Source organism: Perissodus microlepis, chromosome 23 (assembly GCF_051167445.1).
Source record: "Perissodus microlepis isolate ML-2025 ecotype Zambia chromosome 23, ASM5116744v1, whole genome shotgun sequence".
Classification (NCBI taxonomy): Eukaryota; Metazoa; Chordata; class Actinopteri; order Cichliformes; family Cichlidae; genus Perissodus; species Perissodus microlepis.
The window spans coordinates 24651522-24658460 of NC_140482.1; the positions used below are offsets into that span (position 1 = coordinate 24651522).

The window sequence follows — 6939 nt, forward strand, 5'->3', positions numbered from 1 at the left end:
TTGGTCCATCCAAAATCACAACAAGGGTTTGACGAAAGCTTTGTTTTGATAGCATCAGTGAAGCATGGTGGTAGCACTATGATGATTGCTACAAGTGAGAAAGCTGTAGTTAAAAAAATCATGAATGTGTGAATTTATCAAGAGAAAAGGGAACGGCTCAGATAGACATGTATCTTTTAAATGGAGAGTAAGTGTACTTTGAAAGATGTGAGCAAACATGTAAATTACATGCTCTCACTTACCTTTGGAGTTTACTCAGACATCCTAGTAATGGTCTCACTCCTTGTTTTGATACTGTGGTATCCTCCAGGTTCAGCTGTATTTTCCTCTCCTTACTCTGGCTGATTATATAGGACACAGCATAGCATTGCTGAGGATCGAGAGCCTCCCCACTCAGATCAAGGCAGTAGTCCAGTTTATCCAGAAGATAAACACAGGCTTCAGCAGACTGAGACTCATAGAGACACTGACATAAGAACAGCAAGTCTATTTCACAGTCCTCAGTGTCACTACAATCTACAAAGGTGGTCACCAAGTGTTTGAAGAACAGACCAGATGTTTCTCTGAGCTGCTGAGAAGTAAACAGAAATTGTAAAAAGTCCATGTTCTTCTCATTCAACAGTCCACACAAAAAAGGAACCAAATGCTTCATGTGGTTGATGTCGTCAGTTAGACACTGTTGGACAACACTTCTGATCCTTTCTGGGTCCTTCAGGAGCCACAGAGCTGCAAAAACCTCCTTAACCATGTAGTGGAGAAAAGCACACAGGGGTTTCTTTAGAATGGGAGCGGTTTGAATTAGAAGTCTGTTCATAAAGCCCAAATTAGAAGACCTGCCAATCTGGAATAGTAGTGATGGGGGTAGTGATGTCAGGTCCACATTTTTTCCTTCTGTTGCATAAAAAGCAGCTTCAGCTAAATATAGTATTGCATTGCGCTGGACGGCTTCATTTTCAGATGTCTTGCCAACATTTCTCTGAATGCAGAAATGGAGGATATTGAGGTATATTTTGGTAACTGTGCAGGGATGCGGACAGAAAACTGTGCCCTCAAAACTAAAGCAGGCAACCACCATCAGAGCGTACATGGGGACGTGGCACAGAGAGAACAACTCCAAGTTACACAAAACTTTGTTGAAGTGTTCCTCACTCAGATTCTTGGATAAGTATTCTCTGATGCCCTGCTCACTGAAGCCTTTCACTTCCACTCTGAGACAGTCCCAACCTAACAGGAAGTCTGCTGACTCCACCTCTGGTCTGCAGGTGATGATGATCTTTGCTTCAGGTAGAAGAGTCTTCTGTATGAGCTTAAACACCACAGAAGTAGAGGGGATATCTGTAACGCCATCAAAAATGATAGTAACATTGTCAGCATTATTCTTTAAGTCCTCTAAGACCTCATCTTTGCCTTCATCTGGTTCATTGAACACACTGAAGAGAAGATCCTTCAGTTTATAGACCTCTGTGATGTTGGGTGTTTCTCTCATATCAAAGTAGAACATGTAATCTAGATCCTTGTTGTCTTTCTCTGACCATAGTTTCAACATCTGATGGACCACAGCCGTTTTCCCAATTCCGTTTTTCCTACCAAAAGGATTTTTCTTTCATACGTTTTCAGTAGTTCACTGGGGGAAGTTTCCTGTTTGTCCTCAGGTATGTAGGCCTTTAGTTTTTTAGTACGAACCTTCCTGCTTTTCTTGATCTTTGATTTTTTTTTATTTTGGATGGTGAAGCCTGTCCTTGTGTGTCTAACACAAGTGAAGTGTACAACAAAGATGTCTCCTTGTTGAACAGGACTGCTTTACTTTGGGTCCATGATCTTTCTGAAATCTTCTGAGCTTTGGATTTCAGCTTTTGCTGGTATCTGTGGCACGGGCTGGGGCCTGAAAGAAAGGAGTTGTGGGAGAAATTCATTAAAAAGTAATTTAGTGATTTAATTCATGTGTCACTGAACAACACTGCATTTTAAATGAGTGTGTTCACATGAAATTATGCCACGGACTTCAGTTTGTTTAAAAATACTTTGTAAATACTGTATATCTATGTTGGTGTCCTCCTTGAAGGAAAAGCAGCTGATCCAGTAGTTCAGGTCAAATTTGTCTTTCAAAGAAGAATCTGTCTCTGTATTTTCCAGAACAGACTGTGAGCTTTCTGTGGATCTCTTTCTTGTTATATCAATAATCCTGAGAAACTCATAGCAAGCTGCTTCCCCCTTTTTTATGACAGAGTCCACAGTTCTTCTGCTTTTGTCAAAGTCGTCACCGTCTGTCTTTATATCACTGGCTTCTTCCTCTGAGAAAACTGCTCTCTGGTACAGATTCTCCACAATCACAGCAGTGAGCCCCTTTAATGTTCTCACCAGGTTGAGTCTGGCCCTCCTGACGTACTCCACTGCAGACTGAGGAGTACAAGCTATGTTTCCTTTATTTCCTGGATTTCAGTAGTTTCTGTTCAAAAAATGTGAATTTAAACAAATGTATTTTATTTCAAAGATTCAGACTATTAAATATAAAGCATGCTAAAAGAGTAGACTTGATCTCCACCCAACACTAATTTATCTTAGATTGGTGTCCCACTGATCACATCCTGTGTCAAACAAACTGGTTTAAAGGGGGGGGGGGGGGGGGGGACTAAAACTGCATTTAAAACAAACACACACAGAACTGCTTAATTTAAAAAACAAATTTAATACGGACAAAAGTAGAATTTTCTTTTCCACACTTTAATTTCATGCTTAATTATTGAGCCACTGTATTTTATTTTTGATGTTGCTCTTGATCCTATCACTGCTAGGCTTTATTTTAAATTGATGTTTCAAGTGTATTTATAATTTATTCTCAGTCTTCTATTGTTTTTCCTGTCTATTGATTTTATTTTCTTATTTTCTTTAAATAATTTTTTTCTCTTCTTTTTGCAAATAAACTTGTAACTCTGGTTTTGATAAGTGCTACGCATTTACTCATTTTACATCCTCAAAACTTTCTCAACACACAGCGAGTCTTAGTGACTTGCATAGTAATCTCTTTAAATATGCATGTGTCACATGCTCATGTCAATGATTATTCATTCATTCATTCATTCATTTATTTGTTATATAATAACTCAGACATTCTCTAGCAATATCTCCACACATGTCTGAAACTTACTCCAAATTCATGTTATACATTTTATATTTTTTTAAGAACCATATTCGTCTCAGCTCTGTTTTTTAAACATTTTATACTTTAAGTTGAGTTTATTTAAACTCCAAACCTTGTACCTCACAACTGGGAGATTTTAACATAAAACAGTGGAGCTGCTCTTCCTTCTTGTTTTGCTTCTTTATGGTTATTAACCTGCCAGCATGTGCATGTTTCCAGAGGAGAGGGGATGCATGTTCTCTAACTACAGACTACTGATCCAAAAACAGGCTTTACTGAATTGTATATATTTTTTAAGTAGTGTTGTTTTGTTGAGTCACCATTTCACAGAGTTGCATTAAATACAATAATATAGATGTATTCTTCTTCATGTAGGTCTACTCCAGTCATAAAAAAATAAAATTCTTGTCTGTATATGTGATATATACAACCATATTCTTGTGCTGGACATTCTAGGCTGGAATTTCTAATCCTTATATTTTGATCTAAAAACTATAAAATGTTATACAATAGATTTTTGTTTAAAAAAATAAAAATCTAAAAACCCCTTTGAAACCCTGTACTCAAAGCTTCTTCAGTTTACCATGGACCAAGTAAAAGTGAAGATGGTTGTGTCCAATTTGAAGGCTCCCAGGTCCTCATATTTGCAGATCACATAAACAAATTGAACAAACGTTAAAGACAAAAATCATAATGCATAGCTTCCACTGTGTGACTCATTGATACTTGTTCAACCTATACATGAACCAAAAGTGACCAAAAACCAAACAGCAGATAAGCTTTAGTACAAAGAGACGACTGATTTTGTTGTGTCACTGGCAAAATTATTAAATTAAGCATTTACAGAAATGGTTACGATGTAGCACCATAGTATCACACCCTTTAATGTCATATACCACACGCTTAAAGACAGAAGTAGTTCAGATTTACTTAGTATGTGGAAACAATGCTGTTTGTTCCCCTCTAAGCATTTTTACTTACAGCTCTTTAATGGTTTTGTAACACATACAAATACTGTATCTACGTTTCTTTCTTCACCCAGGTTTGAATTATTTTACATTTAACATCCACCAATTTAAGCAATAGCCATCATTTTATCAGCTAGTTAAGAATATCTGGTTTCTTCAAAGCAGTCACTTTATTGTGGATCTCAATAAGACGTTTCCCAGTAAAGATGCATCAGAAATTAAAAGTATAACAATTATTTTTGAGAATATTTTACAGCTTTTGGTCATGTAGGGAGTATTTCCTACACTGCTGTTATCATCATCATCACTGAAATAAGCCAACTTAAAAAATGTATGAAATTGAGCTAAAAATGTCTGCATAACATCAAAAAACCATCGTCATTAATGAGACCCATGGTCATTAAGCGAGGTGCTGACCTCATTATGCTTCCCACTCTTCAGCCAAAGCAGTAATGAAATACACACAGTTTTTAACTGTTCTGTTGCTCTACTATAGGTGTTGTGCAGCTAAACTCACGTAATTAGATACACGGGTTTGGTTAATTCCACAAATGTTTCTTCGATGTTTTTTTTTTTCAGGTTTGCAGTATTACACAACCACAGTTTGCAAAACATAAACAAATGGACTACTTTCATAACCTTATTCTGGCTTCTGCTCTGCAAGACTTTGAAACACACTTCAACCATAAACTCTCCGTTTTTAATTACACCTCAAAACACATTTGTTCACACTTGTATACACTTTATCATTACCATGGTCATGCATTTGTTCCCTTGATAAGACTTTTATAGTTTTGCTTTGTGGTTTTATTCAGTTATTTTATTCCTTTGTAACTGTATGCGTTTTTAAGTTGTTGTAGTAATGTAATATCACTTATGGAGTCTAAATTGACGTGTTTAAATTTGTCCTTGATTTAACCCACAAATAATTAAGTGAATTAGGTGATTATTCACTTTTCGTGTAGCTCGGCACACGCAGAGAAATCATTCAGGGGTCATGACTGTGAAACAGGCTCCTTTTCAAAGATATACACATCACAAATGTCTCTGGATACAAAAACATCAACAACACAAGAAAGAAATATCTGTTTAGAAACATCTGGAAAAACACAAGAAGACTCTCACTCCTCTTTAACTTTCATAGCTGAAAAGACTCTCAGCTGAGCTCCAGGTTTCATCATTTCCTCTTTTCTTAGTGGATCCTGTTTTTGTTTTTTACTAAATCTTTATTGCTTCGTGGTTTTCAGTCCATCGTATAAGTGAGGGACACAGACCAGAAACAGAGGAGAGCAGGTAATCACTGTGAGCTGAAACATGACTAGTTTAAATATTGACAAGATACTTTGAATAGGAAGAAGAAATCATCTGTGGTTCTCATGTCATAACATAATTTAATATTTAAAGAAAAACCTAACATTAAATTTGTGTATCAAACAGGTATTGTGATTTTTTTTTAATGTATTTTACAGTCACTAACTCATCCTGTAAAATAAGACACAGAAAAAAGCGTTGGTTATGCAGCACAGTGCAAAAGTCTTGAACCACCCATCACATCTTTATATTTCGCTTCTAAGGATTCAGATGTTTCTTTAATTTTTAATGCAATAATTCTCCAGGTTTATTTGACTGGTGACCTAAATATTAGTATTAAAAATGAATTTGAATTTTAAAAGCTCCTTCGCTGCTTCTATGAAATTATCCTTCCCTGTCATTTATAAAACAGTGATGTGGACTCTGGCTGCTATACTGTTAGTGATGAAGACTCTTAGTGAACACATCTGTTTTATTTCTGCGTTTATTAAAAAAAATTCTGGGACGACAGTTGAATAATTACTGGTTGATCTCCAGGACTTCACAAACAACAGAAAACATGAACTCTTTCTTTATTGTTGACATTTTGTTTTCATATCTTATTCTGTAGTTTTTATTTATTGATCTTAAATCACATTACTTCACTATTTAAACTCTTTCTGCACAAAGTTTGAACTAGGAAGTCAAAACCATCCGTGTTTGGCCTTCATAAAGGATTCGGTCGCTTCCTGTAATCATGACGGAAAAAATACAACAAACTCGAACAGCTGTGTCTGTTAGAGACCCTGCACTACTTTAATAATGGTTTTATAAATGTATTAACTGATCATTATTATTCTTATAAACTGTTATACTGTCTGCTGTAATTTTACAATAATCCTTCCGCTGAGTAAATTGGGTGACACATCGTGGGATAAAGAGCGGCAGCCATGACCTTATAATGACCTATAAAAAAATCATGTATATCACATAAGTTACAGTCGGAACATTTGTGTCTCTCTTTAAACGTTTACAGATCAGTTCATGGTTTCCATGTCGGCACAAACAAGTGTATTTAGGTGATTACCGTGTAACGTTAGGGTCACATATCCTGAACATATACGGAGAGTTTACTGTGTGGATCCATTTTAAAGAGGAAATAACTAGTATCACCTTCTAACGCAGCGATGTTCCGTTATGAAACAGACTCGAAGTAACGGAGGAAATCTGACTTCAAACCATCTTTTAAAAAAAAAAAGTCGTAACATACCTGAGCAGCAAAGCAGAGCCTCCCAGCTGAAATAGCTTTAAGCAGACCATTCCTCTCTGAACCTGTGGAGCTTTCACAACAAATAACCTGAATTCAGCTTGATGAACAGTCTCTCAGGTCGCTCGATCTGCTGTTTATAAAAGAAACGCTTCCTGTGGCTCTGTTTGTAGGTTCTGCTGGTGTCCACAAGATGTCGAGCTCGGAGCAGCAGAAAGATGACACGAAACACTTCTGTGGATTTTTATACAATATTTTTACTGAGAAAGAGAAGT

The 6939-nt window shown here is 36.4% G+C and overlaps 1 pseudogene; it reads right to left on the reverse strand.

The window, feature by feature from the left end:
* Nucleotides 1-141: 141 nt before the first annotated feature.
* LOC146361530 (protein NLRC5-like) lies at nucleotides 142-1913 on the reverse strand (annotated as a pseudogene).
* Between the last annotated feature and the right edge of the window lie 5026 nt (nucleotides 1914-6939).